The sequence below is a fragment of the Aedes aegypti genome, chromosome 1 (genome assembly GCF_002204515.2).
Source record: "Aedes aegypti strain LVP_AGWG chromosome 1, AaegL5.0 Primary Assembly, whole genome shotgun sequence".
NCBI classification, from domain to species: domain Eukaryota; kingdom Metazoa; phylum Arthropoda; class Insecta; order Diptera; family Culicidae; genus Aedes; species Aedes aegypti.
In genome coordinates, this window is record NC_035107.1 from 215,528,134 (window position 1) to 215,544,844 (window position 16,711).

A 16,711-nucleotide genomic window follows, 5' to 3' on the forward strand; every position below is an offset into this window, starting at 1 on the left:
TCGGGATATTGGCGTTCGGCCAAACGACATTAGGCGAAACGACATTCGGCCAGAACAATCCATGTTGCTCAGAGATTGATTAACGAGGTCTGGCATCTTAATGTGCACAAATCAAGAGTTAAAACTTAAAAGTCGATAACGGCGCCGGCCACGTCCTTACGCTCATCGGGTAAGAAAAGGGATGTATGTAAGGCAACCATTGCTACTAGAGACCAACTAGACCACTGCATTTCCACAGTTCTCATGGAAAATATATTGGATTATTCTTGACATTTACGTCCTCACTGGGACAGATCCTGCTCCTCAACGTAGTGTTCTTATGAGCACTTCTACAATTATTAACTGAGAGCTTTCTTTGCCAAAGTTGCCATATTTTCGCAGTCTTATTTTGTGTGGCTGTTACGATGATACTCTATGCCCAGGAAAATCAAATAAATTTCCATTACGAAAAGATCCTGGACCGACCGGGATTCGAACCCAGACACCTTCAGCATGGCTTTGTTTTGTAGCCGCGGAATCTAACCACTTGGCTACGGAAGGTCCCATGAAGTGTTATTAATTTTAAAAAGGATTGTTACCTCAGGCTTTCTACAAAACTAATTAGTAGACAAATTCCGGCGAACTACCAAGAAACTTTTCTTTACTTCGAAGAATTCGCCTGAAGGTATGAAAATGATCTATATTGTATTCAAGAATCCTTAGAGAAATACGTAATTCAATTATAGTAGAAAAATATTGGGAGAATTTTGGAATTTTTTTTCGGTAATCTCTACACAAAATCTAGAAATAGCTTCTGTAAGGATCAGGAAAAATACCCACAAGAATATTTGGAGGATTTCTCTCTGGAATCTATAGAAAAATTGATGGATAAACTTTCATAGTAATACCCGATAGAATATTTGGAGAGCTTTTTGCAGGACTCCCTGAAGGAGTTTTTGTAAGTATCTTTTCAAGAATGTTCAAAGAAATTCCTAATGAAAATTTGAAAAAAAAATGTAGTACAACCAGAAAATACTCTTACTGAAATCGATATGAAGAAATCCCCTGAATACTTCTATGGAAGAACTACTGGATAAATTGTTGAAGAAGCAAACGAAAAAAAAAACTTTTGCGAGCATTACTGAAAGTGTTACTGATTGACTCTTGAAAGATTATCGTTAAACGTTTCATAAGGAAACACTGGTAGGATTTCTTAATAAATCACTTGGAGGAATTTAGGATACAACTCTGAAAGTGTCTTGAAAAGTTGACAAATAACCTTTGATGGAGTTCTTGGAGAAATTTCTGGACGAATACTTGAACGATTTCGTCGAGGAATTCTTGAAAGAATCTCTTAAGAAACTTTAGAAAGAATCCATTTAGAGTTTCCAGAGAGTTTGTTTGTCAGATTTCTTTTCACATGAATTCGTTTGAAAAAAAAATCAAGTGTCCTATATTCATGTAACTCTTTAAAGACACCGACATGTTAATGCTTCCAGTGGACGAATGGCTCTTTAAAGAAAGTATCGCACTAGACAACGGACTAGCATGCAACGCCCAGCCGCACAGTCGAAATACATTTTTGACGAAAAGTTTTCCGGACTGAAGCGGGAATCGAACCCATGCTCTTTGACTCGATGCGATTAAATGCTTGGTAACATTAACTGCACGGCCACGAAGCCCACTCTTGGAGCATTCTATACTAGGGGTGACTCCTTTCGCATGAGGAAGTTTGGCATAATGGACGTTTCGCATAAAGCAGTTACATAGAAGAACGGGTAGCATTTTAAAGAAACCATATAATTCTCATTATGCCAAATGTTCATTATGCCAAACGTCCTTATGCGAAACATCTTTATGCGAAATGTCCCACACCCATCTATAGCAATATTCCAAAAGAAATGCATCTTCTTCTTCGTCTTGGCATAAAGTCCTCAATGCCTACTTCTCAGCTTAGTGTTCAGTAAACGAATCTATGACAAAAGGTCGAAAGGACAGAAGGTAGAAGAACAAATAAGAAAGGACAAAAAATTTTTCGAAGAAGGAAAAATTTCCCACCAAGCAAACCATTTTCGACCTTTTGTTCTTTCAACCATTTGTCTCTCGACCTTTTGTCCATAAACCTCTGTAAACATATCCATAGTTATTAACTGAGAGCTTTCTTTGCTAACGATGCCATTTTCGCATTCGTATATTTTGTGGCAGGTGAGATGATACTCTATGCCCAGGGGAGTCAAGGAACTTTCTATTACAAAAAGATCCTGGACCGACTGGGAATCAAACTCAGCTCAGACACCTTCAGCATGGCTTTGTTTTGTAACCACAGATTCTCTCTCGGCTAAGGAAGGTCTCATTTGGATGTACTTCTCACTTTATCCAAATCACTCCCAAAAGAATTGTCAAAAAACACGTTCAAACAGTTGAATGTTGAATTGATAGGAGTAAGAATCACTTCATGGGAAATTTAATTAAAGTCAGTTTGAGATATTGGTAAAAGATCAAAAAAGTGTCCTACCTACAAAGCTCGTAGGGGTTTCTAGAGGTGAAAAAATAAGGATGGCTATCAGGTTCTTGAATTAATAGACATCCTGAAGAGCAATCAAATGGTTCTGAATACATATTCATAAAATTTACAAGAATATTGCAATATTATGTCGAAATAAAAACCACTTTTGAAGATTTCCAACAGAATTCCAATAGGAGTCCAACAGGATTCCCACAAGATTTTTAAATAATATCCACCAGACTCCTATAGAATTTCCATCGGAATTCCTCCAGGATCTCCATAAAAACCACACGGGATTCTCATATGATTCTCACAATTTCTCGTAGTATTTTTACACAATTCCCTCAATTCTCAGAGAATTCTCACATGGACTTAACTCTTATGGAATTTTTAAATTATTCTCAAAGTATTTCCACGGGATTCTCTCAAGAATACGAATTGTTTTCCATATACCGTTTTGATTCATATTACGGACACTTAAGGCCTCAGTGAAGTATAACCCAGCATGGACCATACAAAATAAATCATTCTGTATGATTTTTTAGCGTTATCGAGCGTCGGAAGCCCTTAACTTTCGGATGGTGGGTAAAGAATACGCGTCCGCAACTTGAATAATTTTAAATAAATCAAAACGTGTGGCCTTTTCATGATTCTTATTCCGGACGCTCCCTCACTTTTGCCTCATATTCCGGACGCTTTGATTCGAATTACGGACAGCTCATGATAATCATTAATGGAACAGTCAAATCATCAATTGAAATCGTTCAGCCACTTAAGAGACGTCTAAGGTAGTTGGGCATTATAAATTTGCAATGATATTTATGGAAAAAACCTAATAAAACGAGCCTCGAAAATGAGAACTTTTGGACGGCGAAAATTGAAACATTTCGTGTGAAATGTTTCCCATACAAACGAGAGTGTCCGGAATTTGAAGCTGTCCGTAATATGAATCAAAACGGTAACTCTAACAGCATTTCCTAAACCCACACCAAATCCTCTCAGAACTTCCACAGAGCTTCTCCTCCTTTCCCGTAAAATTTGCAATATATTTTCCAACTATTTTGTTCACCATTTTCGCAGTATTTTCACAATATTTGCACATTGTTTCAACATTACTCTCACAGGATTCACACAGTATTGTCACTGAAAGCTCAAGTGCTGAAAACTTTTCGTCAAACGAAAAATTCATCGCTGGGCTACTGGGTGTTTCGTGTTGTCCGTTGCCTAATGTTAGTGATTGTTCAGTCTGTGCAGCCTATGTGCTGAAGACGGTGTAAATTGTCTTTTTTATTCCCACAAGAATCCTAGGATGCCCATTTGACCATTCAAATTGGAATCACCAAAAATTCTAGGCTCCCCACTAGAATTCCAGGATTCACCCTGAAAACCAAGGACCCATGCTCCAATCCCATGATCCACACTGGAATCTGAAGGTCTACACTGGAGTTCCAAGAACACACTGGAGTTTTAGTATTCACACTGGAGTCCAAAGATACGCAATGAATTACCAGGATCTACACAGCAATCCCAGGACTCACACTGGAAACCTAGGTTCCATATTCAAGGATCCACAACAATCCCACAACCTACGCTACAATCTTAAAATACACACTGAAACACCAGGATCCACACTTGAAACCCGACTTGAATTCCAGAACACACATTAGCTTCCTCGGATACATATTGAAATTCTAGGATAAATACTGGAATACCAGAATTCATACTGGGAAAGATCAAAGCTGAAATGCCATGAGCAGCATCACTTGAAATGTAAAATGTACAAAAATGTAAAATGAAATGAAATAAAATAAACCTTTAATAATAAAATAAAATTCATACTGGTATCAACTTTGGAATGTTTGAATCCACACTTAAATCCTAGGATCCCCACTGAATTACCAGAATCCATATAGGAATACTAGGATTCACACCGGAATGCCATAACCCACACTGGAATACCAAGATCCATACGGTAATCTAAGGATCCACACTGGAAACCCAGGATCTCTGCCGAAATCCACCGAATTCCCTACAATCCCTGGATATTCAGAATCTACACTGAAATCCCAAGATCCATAATGTAAGCACTGTTACCATAAGGTCATCACTAAAATTCCAGAACCCACCCTGTAAGCTCAGGATCCACACTGTAATCCCAATATCCACACTGGAAATCCATAATCTACATGTGGTTCTCAAGATTCACACCGGAATACCAGAATTACACTGGAATCCCAATATTTGCACTGGAATCTAAGATTCCACACTGGAATACCAAGATTCACGCTGTCGCCCAACAATCCACATCACAGTCCCAGGATCCACACTGAGATCCTACGATCTACACACCAATCCCTGGATTCACACTAAGAACTGTTCATTTTATAAAGTGGACACCTTGTACATGCTGTATCTTTTTAATTTATCAATGAAATTGCTATCGGTATTCTGTACATCGTTCGACTAATATTGTATTATGTTGTAATAATTAAAAAAAAAACCAAAATCAAAACAATTTCACACGAATATGGAACAACGATTAAATCGGATTTTTTTAAAGCTACCTGCAGCTCATAATTTTACCGATTTAGAGCATTTTTCCCAAACCAACGTAGGGTGGTTCAAGAAAAATAGGTTTTTAACCTTAGTTTTTCTAATAGTGTTTCTTCAAAGAGTATAAACGACTTTTAAAACTCAAAAATACGCAAATTTTCTTGCAAAAAGATTGTTAATATTTATTTTAACTTAAAAGTTGTTGACATTTTTCTGAAAAAAATGTGTTTTTTCTTCAAAGCATTTTATAAGAGTTACAAAAATAATACACTTGTATAATGTTTATATTATATACAATTTTAATTGTTGTTTGAATGCCGTCAAAAATATTTTGTATATTTGCCCAAATCAGAATTATTCACAATCAAAGTATGCATGTTTGTGCAAGGAAAGCATCAATAACTCTCAATCTAAAAGAGACAACGAGTTTCTTCACTCACCAAATTATGTGTTTTTTTGGAATTCTAAAAGTGTGTCATAGACTACTTTGATGATATATTACAATTGAAAACGCTGGAGCCAGACCACTAGTATGCCATTATAAGAATAAAAAAGCTCTGAATCGCTCATTTTTTTTAAGACACTACCAGTTAGTGCTTCCGGTGGGCTTTTTGCCCTTTGAAGGAAGCACCACACTAGACAAAGGACTAGCATGCAATGCCCAGTAGCACAGTCGGAAACAGAGTTGCTTGCTGTCACTGTCAACGCTTGAAATTTTCAGATTTGTACAGGCCGACTGCGATAGAATTCGGATCATTCCATATCACATCAAAATCATGCTGTTTACTCCATCACCAATGCATTGATAGCGATAGACTATGGATATCACTGATGGGTTAAGTTTAGCCTTAAATTAAGCAAATGAAATGACAATGTATCAGTACGATATTCTTGGTAGTGCTGTAGATGGTTTGAAACTGTGTGTTGGTCACAGAAAAACATTCTAAGCGTGGATAATTACCACGTGATCACTCATTCTGCAGTGATTATGATCTAGAGTGCGATGTCGCATCACTGCTGTTGGTTGTCAGATCAAAATTATGTTGATAGTTCGCAGCTGATATTGATAGTTTTAGTACATCAGCCGTCAGCTGATATGACTGATATTGTGCAACTCTGGTCGGAAACCATTCCTCTTGGAAAGTTTTTCGGCCTAAGGCGGGAACCGAACCCACACTCCTTAGCACGATGTGGCTAAATGCCTCGGTGATACAAAGCGCACGGCTACGAAGCCCACTTTCAATTTAAATTTTTAGTTTTAATTTAAGAGCTACAAACATTTTTTTTGCAGAGTTGGTTGAAATTGGATGGTTTACAGTTTTGCTGAAGCATGTTTATTACAATTTCTACAAAAAATGTTAGTTATAACATTTCTATGAAAATGTCGACCATCCTAATTCTCAAAAACAGCAAACCAAGGGGTGGGACAGCCTACTGATCTTGAGTTAGATCACGAGTTGCTTTTGAGCAACTCTGAGTAGCTCGATTTGCTCGGCTGCATGTAAGCATAGCAACCATAAGCGTGTGGTTGTTTGTTTCGTACTGAAAATTTTTCGCCTCGTGTCGTATGCAGTCGGCAATCCTTGTTGAAGGTCTTTAGCTGAGTAGGATATTTGAATTTATTTTTTTCTGAACTAATACTAAAACATTTATTTGTGCTAGTGTTGGTACAGCTCACGAAGATTCAACTCTAATTATTTTAATTAAGGTTCTCCCAAACATAAGTTGGTCTCTGCTACGATTCTGTTCAAATGTCGTGATGATTTCGCCATTGAACCACATTCCTATTAAAGCACTTTCCTAGAATGGTAACGTTCATCTTAAAGTATCAATAGAAATAAATGCCATGCAGCAGATTAGTTTATATAATTGAAAAGAAAAAAATGGGACAAACATACAAGTCACTTTAGAACTATTTTCATATAGAGATGAACCAGCTCTGGGCTGAAAATCTCCCTAATAAAGATAATAATAATAACTTTAGAATTAATTATCTCGTATCTTTCGAAGCTTTAAACAATACGAAAGAACGGGATAGCGCTTCATTTGCAACAATAATCGATATGAGCAGCGTTTATCAAATGATAGAAAAAAACAATTCTACCCGACATTTGTTGAAACCAGATGTATCGTCGAAGCATATTTGATAATAGGAAATGTATGAAATTGATTACTTAGATTTGCTAATTTCTGAGCAAATGTGAGTAACTCAAAGCTGCTCAATGCGCATAGCCTGCTCAGAGCAATGCTATCCTCCCCCTAGCAGCAAACAAATGGCTTTGTAGGAGATCGTATTCGTCTAATGCTTCATTTTAAAGCTAAGTATGCTGTTTCGCTTAAGAAGAGTAAAGAAATTTCTTGACTGAATGGGTCAAGAAATTTCCTAAGGGGGCTCCTGAAATGACAGTCATTCTCAACTGCGTACTACGATCAGAAAAATGTGATTTTCTGAACCATTTCTAGGAAGAAATTTTCCACGCATCGAGATAGGTGATTCCTTTTCTTGTCAATAACAAACCAGCCTTAAAGGTCAAAATACATCTTTCCGCGTTAAACTGCTTTCTGGACCATAGTACAATGGTTGCTTCTCCGTGATTGTTCGAAACTGGAAGAATTGCACATCGACTCAAATAAACAAGGAACGGAAACTTCAGCTTATTCTAGAAATGCACATTTTAGCAGATCTTACAGTCAGTTGGAATGGGGAAGGAATGCTAGTGTGTAATGATTCTTGCTTCTAGAGATCGAGAATACCTCTGCATCTCCGTAGTTCCTACGGAAAGGTTGTTTATAAGTGAGGGAGAGAAATGATTTGGGAGCCGCCATTGCTGGTGATGCGTTCCACGGATAAATATGAAGAATAGAAGAAAACGACTGTTACTACTTTTAAATTTTTATTTCGTGGTGAACAGATATTGGTAAAAGATACAAAAAGTACGTCAATATTATAATGTCGAACTTTTCAAAGGTTACTTTTGGTAATATCGAAAGAAGAAAGGCATGCGTTGTGTTTAATATTTTGAACAAGACTCATATTTTCAACGCTTCACTGTAAACACGACGACTTTTCATTCAAATTTTCAAAAATTGTCCAAATGATGGCCATTTTTTGCAATACAGGTCCTAAATATTGAAAAGTAATAAATTAACCCCTAAATTCGCCACTATTCGCAATATGAGTGTGTTTTGGAATATGTTCGGAATTTGAGACAAAACGGTATATCGCAATTATATAAAACAGGAACAAGGGTTAATGCCGACAGGGCCATGCCGAACCACCCATAGATTGTTTGAAAATTACATAAATGTAGCGGCATAATATCAATGAGGAGGTTAGAATCAAAGAGGTGTAAGTGATATACTATTTTTGAGAAAATCAACTTTGAAGTTTTTTCAATAACTCATTCCATACAAATTATATGGGAGCCGAAAAACCAAGCCGATCTTCTACCAATTCTTCTTCTATTCTCTTCAATTGTTTTTCGGACGGAAAATCACATATTAATACCATCGAAATTGTTACAGAATATTTTTTATAGTATACTCAACTCTAACCCCTTTGCGTTTTGGGCCCCTTAAATAATGTTATCATTAGCATAAAACGAGCTCACTAATTGCTTATTCATCCTAGACTGAACCCGAATACCTAGCACTCACACAACGAAAAACGAACACAATTAATCTTGATTCCGACGCTCGCCCCATAATAGCATGCAACCGAATCAAAAAACCACAAACTACTCTAAGTCAGAGTGAGTAACCAGTAGTGTGGGACAAAAATAAGATTCTCGCTCCAGTCCACTTTTTGAATTGCATTTGGGTTCCAAAACAACTGTGCATAATCTTAATTTTTGCCCGATTTGCCCGACGTTTCGACACGGGTATTGTGTCTTCCTCAGGGGTTTTTTATCTTAATAAAGACTGCGTTGCCGGAAAATTAAGATTAAACCATACAGTCGATACTTCACAAATTAAATTAAACCGTTCAAAGTTGATATTAGATTCCTCATCGTAAAAATACCTATCGAAATCTGTGTTCAGAATTTGTCATTGGGCGACTTCTGGTGATTTTTCTTTGCAAAAGTAAGTTTTCCCAAATACAAACTTTGAACGTCTGGCGCTAAATTATAGTTTCATCGACCGAGCTGAAATTTTACACAGTTGTTATGGGACCCAAATGCAATTCAAAATGTGGACTAGAGCGAATTTTCATTTTCATAAAACCGTGTCCCAGGCTAGTAACCAGTTAGCCACAAAGCTCGTAAGGGTTTTAGAAAAGATTTCTAGATGAGAAAAAACAACTATGTCTATCAGGGTATTAATTCGACACATATCACGAAAAGCACTTGTCAAATAAAATCCTGCCATTTAGATTGCTTTGAGAATTGTTCCACGAGCAATGTTTGACATACAAATCTCCAATGACCAAAAAAATTAGACTTGATTTGTGAATTCATCACTACAAGAAAATAGAAATTGTGAATGATCTTCTCTTCAAATTAACTGACTTCCGTGTGAACGCTCGTAATTCTAGCATCAATAATTGCATGTTCAAAGATATATCTTGCAAACATAGAAAAATCCTCAGTTTAGAAGGCAACTCATCATCTCTCAAATAGTCTTGCAGGTAAAATGACTTTATTTACAAGATTTCACGCTGTAGTATCAATGATAAATTATGCACAAAGTGCCAGAACCATCGAGCATAAAAAAATGCGAAAATAATAAGTGAGTTGTGTATTTTTGTGACTGGAAATATGTTTTCTTTAAGAGTGTTCATAATTAAATAAAAGGAGGCAAGTTTGTCTTACATAATTTGTAAAGTATATCAATAAAATTTCTATTCCATAAACTTCCTATTAGTTCACTCAACAAAAATGAAAACCATTTTCTCCATACCCTCTTTGAATGAAAGTGAAATTCATTGGCTAATTAAATTACGACCTGGCGGACGGTCCAGCTTCATCTCGCCCGAGGAAGACCCCATTTATGACTGCAATGAATCACACAATTACCCGTCCATCATCGGCAATATTTCACCTGTAGGTCTTTCTGCGTCTTTGCAACGGCAACGTTCGCGTGTGAACCGAGGTCAACCCGAAAACGAAAACAAAGGGTTGTTTTTCCGGATCATCGCGAGGAGGAGGGAGGGAAAACTTTCGTGTACGAGGGGAGACTGCACATAGCCGATGAGGCACGTGGAGCCGCTGCACAATGGTTGTAAACAAATGAAGTTTGGCCAAAACTGCCTTGATTGAATAAACAGAATGGCCCAACAAAATACGTGAAAATCGTCATATCATGTTTTATGGCAGTTCTCATATGGAATCATGAATTTTATTTAGAAGTTGATTATTTTAATCTGTCTAGACTCAGTTTTTTGTTTTGGACATGACTTTGGCTGTCACTTTCCCCTTCTCTACTTTATCATGAAATCATCGAGCTCAATATATTTGTGGTTGAATCTTTTGAAATGCCTACGTATTCCTATTCCTATTTCTATTCATATTCCTATTCCTATACTCTACTTGAGTCGATTTTGCACTGATACAAAAACGTCGTAAGTAATTGAAAAATACGGTGTATCATTTTTTAAATAATAGAAACTAATTGAGAAATGTCAATTTTGGTAGATTTGGCCACATTTTTGCATGGAGCCTGACCATCGTGCTCAATGGGCCGGGGCAATTGATGAAAAATTTCAACGAGAGTGAGAGCGAGGAACCGCGCTTATGGCACCTTCCATTCCGTTCTTCGACTGTTTACGGCGTGGGAAGAAGCGTCATACTCGTGGGAAGACTTGAGAGTACGTATATAGTGTTCCATTCCAATCCGACCAGCCGACTGAAGTTCATTACCATCGCTGCTGTTGATTTGTAATAGACATCGAACGGTGCAATCCCAAGGAGAAAGACCTGCTCTACAGGGTTGGATCGCTTATGAATTATTCACCCCACGTTGGCGGCTTTGCCATGTTTGCCATGGGCCCTCGCCGAAATCTATACCGAAAATTTCCTCATCGTATGGTGTGGAGTTCGGAGGGTGGACACAATGGGTTTTGATCTTCCCCAATTTGGTTGTCATTGGGTTTTGTGACGACTTCAATTGGAAAAACAACAACTATTAATTCGATGATTACAACAAAAATCACAGAAAATCACAAGATAATGTACCTAGGGTGCCGGTGCCATTAGGACTATCTAAGCTATAAAAAATCATAACAAAATAACGAAAAGCCCTAACAGAGATCTTTTGGCGACAACAGAAAGATTTCAACCTCTACTGTATGGGAAAAATATAAACAGAGTGATAAAACTATTTTTTTTAAACATGAAATCGCTTGAGCCACTATTGGTACACGTGTTCCAGTAGTTGCGCTAGTGCTTCAGTAGTAGACGTTCGGGAATGATACAAGGAATTTAAAAGAAAATGGGAGATTTTTACATAGGGTTAACATTTTTCCCTTGGAACAGCAACTATTATCTTTCGAATGAACCATAAAGATCATCTCTGGGACTTTTCTTCATTTTTATATATCCATTTTAAAAACTGCTTCCAACCGTTGATCCACTACTGGAACACGACGGCAACTATTGGTGCAAGGGAGCCAATTTTTTATGTAAACTTCATTATTGATATGACTTTTTGATAAAATAAAAAGCTAAAATTTGGCAAATCGACTAAACTAGAGGCGATCTATCTACCAAAAATAGCACATGTCGTTTTTATCGAAAAATGTACATTTTATTCCATAGTCCAATCTACTGGTACATTACAACCATTAGTACCGGCACCCTACTTCTAGTAACATGTCTCCCTCTGATTTTGATTTTTTAACTGAATATATGAATCAAATGATTGATGCAATGCTCAAAATCGTCACGATGACTGGTGTTAACTTTATTAATACAATTGTTATTGGATTACGTTTCTCTAATGGATCCAAGTAATCGTTCAAATATTTAAAATTAGATTGCACTTCTTTGAGTGGCAAAGACAACGAGCTACATATTTAATTTTCTCACAGGTAATATTATTATAGCAGTTATTACTGAAACTTATTTGAAGCTTGAACATAAACACAAAAAAGTTCCGATCTTTTTTGCTTATCGTTATGATCGATTGGTTAGAGCATGTGGTGGAGTGTTGGAGCTTTCATAGCATATGAATAGTGATAGCAACTCCACCACATGATCTAGCCAGTCGATCATTACGATAAACAAAAAAGTTTGGATTTAACCATTTTTTTCGTCATTTGAAACTAAAGTTTTTGAACCTTTGAGAGTTTCTGTTGAAACACAGCTTGGTAAATATACTTTCATAGCTGCCTATTTGCCTTTTCAATGTACTGGGCAGCAAGTTCATTTGCTTCAAAATTACTTGCGGAAATTTACCGCAATAAATCAAAATGGTTTGTCATTGGTGACTTTAATGCCAAACATCGCTCATGGAATAATTTGCAAAGTAAATCCAACGGTATAATTTTATTTGATGACTGCTCTTTAGGATATCTCTCAATTCAATACTCTGATAGTTCTACTTGTTTTCCCTCTTTTAGAAACTCATGTACAAATGATTTGGTCTTAGCGATTCTAGTCACCTTCGTAGCCAACCCACGCCGATTTTGATTTTGATCATATCCTTGTTACATTTAAAAGAAGACCGATTTTGTGCAACATTTTCACATCTGATTTACCTGAATTACCTCAAGAATATCAAAAATGTTTCTTTGCGGATGACACAGGCCTTTTTGCCAAAAAAGGAGCCTTCGAGTCATCTGTAGTAAATTTCAGGAAAAAATGAGTTTTGCAAAAATGGAAGATTTCTCTTATTGCTTCCAAAACTCAACTTTTCATTTTTCCACACCATAAATTGGATAGATGAAGTTAAGTATCCAGGACTGTTCGAGCCTGAATCGACCGTTCCGGTGGCAAAATTGCCCCACTGTCCTCTACAGAAATGAGCATAGAGCTTAGTGACATTTGAACACACGTAGACTAGCATACGCTCGTCATACACAGTTTGTTTTTGTTTTCCTCAAAGAAACTTGCACACGCTTTCCAGACTCATCAAAATGCATATGGAAATATTACCCAATTTGAAAAATTTACACCCGGTTTCTGGGTGTTTTTCGAGACTGAGTGCATATAGTTTTCCTCTAAGGTTCACAACTACAACTACACTAGGGCACCAATACCATTGGGCGTGATAACCACTATAAGGAGGAACGTCAAACGCGGGAGGAACATCATCACCAGCAGCATCAAACCCATCCGAAGCCAGCAGCAGTGCGCGGTCACTCACTGATGTCAACAATCACTCATGAGTGACGCGCGCGCTCGCAGCCGCCGTCAAAGGGAGCTCAACGGTTCTAGTTGTAGTGAAAAGTGAAAAGTGTATTGAGCTGGCGAAAGCTCTCAAAGTGAAGTGAAATAAAGTAGTGTTAAGTGGAACAGTAATTCCACCCGTGTGTTTCTTTCTTGAGAGAAAAAAAAATCCCGTTTGAGGTACTGCGGTGCCTCAACATTTGGTCCTTCGAATCGGATACCGTACTCTCACGCCGAGGACCTGGGATCGAATCCCATCCCCGACATAGTCACTTATGACGTAAAACAGTTATAGTGACGACTTCCTTCGGAAGGGAAGTAAAGCCGTTGGTCCCGAGATGAACTAGCCCAGGGCTAAAAATCTCGTTAATAAAGTCAAACCAACCATCGGATACCGTACCTGTGGAATGGAACCGGCCTACAGTCTCCGGTTCGCTATCGTAGGCTTCTGGTGGTCAACGAGGCGATCAGTTGAAGTAGAGCCTTTTCTCTCTGGTCAACGAGGCGACTAGACGAGGAAACCCCAGCCGATCAACGAGTCGATCGGTACCAACGGTGACATCCATGCCGCCGGCGAGGATACCAAATAATGTTGAATCTCTATCACAACCGAACGTGCGAGATTCTTGTCGATCTTCGAGAGGATCGGTACCATTGAAACCTTCTACTGGTCAACGAGGCGCACGGTAGAAGCATACGTTCTCCCTGGTCAACGAGGCGACCAGTCGGGGAAATTCTGTCGAATAGCGCGAGGTTCGACACCATCGAAGCCTTCTACTGGTCAACAAGGCGCACAGTAGAAGCAGGACCCGTTTACCCAGGTATTCGAGGCAACCAGTGCAAGAATTCCCGCCGATCTGCGAGAGATCGGTACGAAGCGTGACATTCTTGCCACCGCAAGAATACCAAAGGAGTGAGAGGCCTCTACCGGTCTGTGAGGCGATCGGTAACAACAAAGCCTTCTACTGGTCAACGAGGCGCAATGTAGACGCATCCGTTCTCCCTGGTTATCGAGGCAACCAGACGAGGAAACCCCAACCGATCAACGAGTCGATCGGTGCCAACGGTGACATCCTTGCCGCCGGCGAGGATACCGAATAGTGTGGAATCTCTGACATTACCGAGCGTGCGTGATTCCTGCCGATTATCATGCGGATCGGTACCGTCGAAACCTTCAACTGGTCAACGAGGAGCACAGTAGAAGCATCCATTTTCCCTGGTCATCAAGACGACCATCCGGGGAATTCCCGCCTATCAAGGAATGGACACCGCTAGCCTTCTTTGGTCAAAGAGGCGACCAGACGAGGAATTCTCGCCGATCAACGTGACGATTGGTGCCGAAGGTGACATTCTTGCCGCCGGCAAGAGCACCATAGAGTGTAGAATCTCTGCACAACAGACCGTGAGAGGTTTATACCGATCAGCGAGAGAATCGGTACCATCGATGCCTTCTACTGGTCAACGAGACGCACAGTAGAAGCAGGACTCGTTTTCCCAGGTATTCGAGGCGACCAGACGAGGATACCCCACCCGATCAACGAGTCGATCGGCGCCAACGATGACATCCTTGTCACCGGCGAGGATACCAAATAGTGTGGAATCTCTGTCACAACCGAGCGTGCGAGATTCTTGCCGATATTCGAAAGGATCGGTACCATTGAAGCCTTCTACTGGTCAACAAGGTGCACAATAGAAGCAGGACCCGTTTACTCACGTATTCCAGGCGACCAGTCCAGGAATTCCCGCCGATCTGCGAGAGATCGGTACGAAGCGTGACATTCTTGCCACCGCAAGAGTAAAGCCTTCTGCTGATCAACGAGGGTATCAGTAGAAGCAGACCTCGTTTCCCTGGATAACAAGGCGTGCAGTTGATACGGCATCTGTGTCCCGTGGTCAACAAGGTGACCATTCGAGAAAGTCTAATTAGTCAGTGAGCCGACTGACAGTGAGGAATCCCGGCCGATCTACCCCATGAGCTACTACACGCCAATAGCTGTGATACCCCGCATGGATGAGATACAGAAACTTATCCATCTACGTGACCAAGTTACCCGAAAGGTCACGTACGTCATTCGTAACTTAGAGGAGGTGAAGGATGACCTATCCAAGAAGAGATCATCACTGCTGCGAGCCTACGAGAAGAAGCTGGATATGTACTATCGAGAGTAGACGAGCCTTCAACAGGAGATCCTGATACAGATTCCTGCGACGTAGTACGAAGAGCATGATGAACAGCATCTAAGGTTCGACCAGCTTCATACCGAAGCTTTGCTGAGGATCGAGCAGCTAACCGCGAACCTGGCTGGTAAGTTGGTAGGTGTGAGTGAACGCCTAATTTTGGAAAGCTTCCAAAAAAGGCAGCGGCCAGAGTACGGCCATGAGAAGCGCTCCGACATGTCCAGCGTAAAAACGCCAACACACATTGCGACGACCGAAAATCAAATGGAGTCCGAACACTCGCATCAGTCCAGCAGGAAGCAACCGTACCCTATTGGAATTCCTTGTAAGCCACCAGCAAAAAAGCGAGTTAGACTCCTGTCAGAGTCCGCTCAGAGAGAGCTCTCTGACTCACCAAGGGCGAAGACGCCGTACATCGCTGCGAAAGCCAAGATCCGTCCAGCGTAAGCACGCTCGTTGAACCTACAGCCAAGCTTGATAATTCTCCTCAACATCGACAAAGTTCGGTGACATACTCTAGAGCAGCGTGCTGCCTTTGCCTTTGCCAGAGCCCACCGAAGAAGACGTCTCCGAGTCATGCAATGCCGACTCACTCGAACGCATCCTAAACGACATTCTCCGATTCATTCAGAGTAGAGTCACCGAAACGTACTGTGACGTCCAACATGCCAGCAATCAGGGCACATCAGCGAAGTGATTGCCTTGAACACCGCCAGGAGTCGATTCGAGAGGAGGCTTCCGAACAACCAGATGTGGATTAATTAATCGGTGGACTGACATGTGCCGTCCATTTGGGACCCGCTTCCAAGAAGCAGTCCGCGCATTCCAGAGAAGAGCAGTCACACCATTCTGCCGCTGAGACTGTGAGAGCTACAACATTGACGAATCAAGAGTCCACTTTGGATGACTCCTCCGGACCGTCCTGTGTGAATGAGCCATGCCACACAGAGACTAACGCAGACCTGAGACGAGACTCGCGAAGACGGTCTTCTTTTTCTGTGATTGCTGAGTTTTTTTTCTTATTCCACTTTGTGTTTATACCAATTATGCGCATGCTGTTCAAATCCTCACATGAACCTCTCAGCAAAAAATGATTGAGTTTGCATCACATCGAATCATAAATAGCCGTATGAGTGAAATTTCATGCCAGCAAACGTAGCAGACATTA

General features: G+C 39.9%; 1 protein-coding gene across 3 annotated transcripts in view; it reads right to left on the reverse strand.

Annotated features, from left to right (window-relative positions):
* Positions 1–16,711, reverse strand: part of LOC5574622 (ATP-binding cassette sub-family G member 8) — a 237,720-nt gene that overhangs the window by 76,074 nt on the left and 144,935 nt on the right. The window lies entirely within an intron of this gene.